The sequence below is a fragment of the Mus pahari genome, chromosome 18, assembly GCF_900095145.1.
Source record: "Mus pahari chromosome 18, PAHARI_EIJ_v1.1, whole genome shotgun sequence".
Taxonomy (NCBI): Eukaryota; Metazoa; Chordata; class Mammalia; order Rodentia; family Muridae; genus Mus; species Mus pahari.
Genome location: NC_034607.1, coordinates 53,964,648 through 53,969,174, shown reverse-complemented (window position 1 = coordinate 53,969,174; position 4,527 = coordinate 53,964,648). Strand labels below are relative to the sequence as shown.

The following is a 4,527-nucleotide window of genomic DNA, read 5'->3' as shown; positions in this document are numbered from 1 at the left end:
ATATCTTAATATCTTAATATCTCATTCTAAAGCCTGTACCCTTCTGCATAGTTTACTAATAACTTGCAATAAAGAAGTTGATAAGTATAAATTGTTATATTGCCTACATCTTTCATTTAATTGGTATCCTCAGTCTTAGAACTATTCTAATATTTATATCAATTAAGAATGTTCTTGCTGCCTTTAAAACAAATCCATAATTTTGCTCACAACTAGCTGCTCTTGGCTACACCCTATTGGGAGTTAGAACATGAAGAGTTAAAAGGCAGGATATTTGAAATTTTCCACCAGAGTTGGCAAGATGGCTTATTGGGTTAAGGTGCCTGCTGCCAGGCGCTGAGAGAACTGACTCCCACAAATTATGCTCTGACCTCCATGTGGGCACCGAGGCTCATGGATGTGCATACTATTATTGTTTTAAAAGAGAATATTTTCTTACTCATGAACCAATTCTACAACTTCTTGCTTACTTAGGGTATTTTCTGTACCCTTTTGCTGATGGTAGACAGAAAAAAAAAAAGAGGTGCATCAACTCAGAAAGGGCAGCAGCTTGAAGTGGGATGTCACAGTCACCAGATAAGCTTGGTCCAAGATAACTTATTATCTTGTGTATTGGTTGGTACACCCTCCAATGTCCTTGCTTCGAAACAATTATGTCAAAACACCTTTCCATTTCTGTAGATGGGACTGTCTAGCTTGTCTTTTTCAAGGGAGTCTTCTGTGGATCATTAATATGCAAAGCAGATAAGAGATTTAAAAAGAAAAGCTGCTGCTGGCTGCAGTGGGAGTCAGTAGGCAGTCAGCTTCGCCCCAGACTGAGAGACTCCAAGAGGTTGGACCCTCCGTAAGGCCTTCTACAGAACTGATGAGTAAGGTGGTCCCTAAGGTCCCGCCAAGTCTAAAATTACAGAACCAATGACTCTGTTGGGTATATGCTGGTTATCTTACTGCTGTGGAAATCAGGCATCTCCAACAAGGGGGAAATAGCAGTAACTGCCTTTCTCTGGGAACATCTGGTCTGGAAATGAGAACATTTCAGCTCTGGTCCCTGCTCGGCCACTATTTAAGTCTATTACCTTAGCTGCTGTTTTCCCATCTATGAAACGCACATAAACTATTCCCTGCCTGCTTTATTTTTAAATGCATTTGTTAGCAAAGTTTTAAATTCCCTTCAACAAAAATTAAGCTAGTATACGGTCTTAAAGCATTGCCTTCAGGGAAGTGTGGTGGAGATTAATTTTTCACTCTGAAGTTGGTGCTATATAGTTACTACCTCTGTTCAAACTGGTGGTAAAACCTAAAGCGTGGCACATAGGCCCCATGGGTGCCTGGGGACGGAGCCAGAGTCCATTATCAGATGCATTGCTACAGTTCTCATCAGGAGAAAAGTGGGGAGCATCCTTTGGTTAAGATAGACAAAACAATTGTGGTTTTCTGGACTTTTGTTTTGTTTTTTGCAGAGCTGATACTAGTTGGGTTTTTATTTTTATTTTATTTTGTCACAATTCTACATGATCCCTATCACCACAAACAAACAGATTTCTACCGTTCAGGCCTGTGACAAATGACAGTTGTTGAAGATCTGACAAAATATTCTGTATGTCTGAGACCCGGATAGGAAGATGAGCTGATAGGTAAGTGGTGAGACAGGGAAAGTGAGGAAGAAGTGGGCAGTGGGCAGATCTGAGACAGCCTGGGCAAAGCCATAGCATATGGGGACACTTTCAGGGGACACTAGCCGCAGCACTTCACAAGCCATGCTAAGTAAGGAGCTGAGGGGGGCCAGACCAAGTCTGAGATGGGCAGGTGTCTGGATTCCAGTTTCAGCCACCCTAGGTACACCACCTAATAGGGAGACTTCCTCTTCCAACTTTACAACAAAATAACAACTCTGGTGTTTAACAAGGGAAAGGACATTGACATGAGATCATAAGAATGGTCAACTCGAGATAAAGATTTCTTTCCTCCGAAAGTTATTCATTTTGAATTTTCAGAAAATATTATGAAACAGTAGGAATCAAGGTTATGCCTAAAATATTTAATCCCTGGGAGATTTAACTGAATCTGTGGACCCGACAAAAATAATTCTCAAATCTCTCCTGTTTGTGCTTCACCTCCCCCCCCCCCCCGCATGCCCCGTCACCACATCCACCACTGCCCATAAATCAGAATCCCATGGTTGCCTTGTTCTACTTCCTCTGAGGCCCCCTCTTAACCAAGAGGCCAAGAGAACCCTACAACATAGCCCTCACTTGGAGTTCTACACTCAGCCCAAATCTCTCTCCACTTGGGTAACAGAACTCTCAGGATTGGAAAGAATATTACAGATGACCTGGGAATGCATCCACCCTAAAAATAAAGAACTTGAGTCCCAAAGAGGAAAATAAGTTTTCTCAGGGTTGTGAGAAGGACAGTGTGGACGATGCTGTGGGTACCAACTCTTGCTATGCTGAGGGTAAGAAATGCATTAAGATGTCATTGTTGTGTTTTTGTTCTTTACTGTATTAAAACATCATCATTTTGTTTAGTTGATTTCAGACTGAGCTCCTAAAAGTAGCCATAGTGCCTGGGAGAATATGTCTTTGAATGAAAGGAGAAGCCATACGTAGGAGACAGAACCTGCTAGGAAGTGAAAAACGGGTGGCTGAAGCTGAAATTGAGGCCCCCTGTCCTGCCTGCCCCAGATCCCCCCTCCACCCCTTGCTTGTGAAATGCTGTGGTGGCTGGCGTCCTGTGGCTGGCATCCACGGGAAGCCTTCCGTGTGCTCTCGGTTTAACCTGGGTCATGTCCTTCAATTCACACATCGACTTCATGATTATCTTCATTTTACAGATGAGCACGTTAGGGAAAGAGTGACTGGGGGACATATGGTCAGTGATCAAGTCGCGGGCTGTGAAATGCCGCTCTTCAGCTTGAGAGAGTTGGGGAGAGGGAAGAAGCCCCATCATTTAGCCTAAACCCTGTGCTGCTGCGTTTACTTGGGAACTGACGGCAGACATTACAAGCATCTTGTGGAACAAGATGGTTTGAAAACCTTGGGTCTGAGCTCACATTAAGGATCCAAATTTATAAGAGGGTCTGTTTTAATTTTTTTCTTTGTGTTTGTTTCTCGTTTGGCTTCCCTTGGTGGCTAGGAAAGCCTGTCTGTTTTAGGCAGAGGAATAAAAAAGAGAAGGCTCCTTCTGTTGGTTCACCGTGAGCCAGGGCACATAGGACAGCACGGCTTCAACCAAAGCAAGGGCAAGCCCCACAGAGAGCCTTCTCAGCAGGCCAAGGGCTTCCTGATGGCCTTTCTGATACTGAAACCCTGAAGCCACACATAACACTACACGGAGAGATCTTTCTTTCAGAACAGAAATGAAAAAAAAAAAAAAAAAAAAAAGCAGGAGAGATCACAGGATAGGGTCTTTTAATTGTTAGTCTGTGAGAATTAGTAGTGACTGTTTGTCCATGGCATGCTAAGGAGGATATAGATACGATCCTGGGCCTTAATTCAGGCATCGTCATAAATAGTGTCATGGAAATGAACATATAAGGCATGTCATGAGACAGCAAGGCAAATGGCAGATGAGACAGGAGGTGTGTGTGTGTGTGTGTGTGTGTGTGAGAGAGAGAGAGAGAGAGAGAGAGAGAGAAAGAGAGAGAGAGAGCGCTCACTGACTCTTTGGGCTTCCATTATGAAGGAGATAAGACCAAAGCTACACAGTTAAGCAACTGTAAACACTGGGCAAGTGGAAGGGACAGAGAGATGATCAAGCACCAAGAGCATGTGAGACATTTTATAGATGGATTTGAGCAAATGGATCCAGCTTCTACTGAGAGCACAGGCAGGAAATAAGAGCAGGGGCTGAGCTGTAGCTCAGTGATATAGCTTTGATCCTCAGATCACAAGGAAAGGAAAGGAAAGGAGGGAGGGAGGGAGGGAGGGAGGGAGGGACAAGGAAAGGCTTTAGGTTGTGAGTGTTAGGGTGAAGAACTCCATCTTACCATGTAGGACACATTCTTTAAGGTGTTTGAGGAAAGTGATAGAATAATGAAATTTACCTGGAAGACCTTAGTTTTAGCTTTTCGGGTGGCTGTCAGACGCTCACTTTGTCAGAACATATATTAAAAATGGAGCAATACAGAGATGGACGCTCCTGCACAAGGATAACATGTAAATCTGTAAAGCGTATCCATTTTTCCTTTATAAAATGTCTGTGGAACCAAATTTTTGCCATTAAAAAATTGGCATTATCCCAGCACTCAGGAGGCAGAGACAGGTGGATCTCGGAGTTCGAGGCCAGCCTGGTCTACAGAGTGAGTTCCAGGACAGCCAGGGCTACACAGAGAAACCCTGTCTCAAAAAAACAAAACAAAACAAACAAAAACAGGCATCATATTCAACAGTACATTGAGAAATCAACTAAAGTAATAAATTTCACTATCAAAAAATATAAAAGGCAGTAGCAAAATGAGGTAAGATATTTTGCTAGAAAAACATCAATATTTCAATACTGAATGAGTTTTGAGGAATTTAAGAAATT

At 42.8% G+C, this 4,527-nt stretch overlaps 1 pseudogene; it reads left to right on the top strand.

Annotated features, from left to right (window-relative positions):
* The first annotated feature begins 4,086 nt into the window (after positions 1-4,086).
* Positions 4,087-4,185, top strand: LOC115062554 (annotated as a pseudogene).
* The last annotated feature ends 342 nt before the right edge of the window (positions 4,186-4,527 follow it).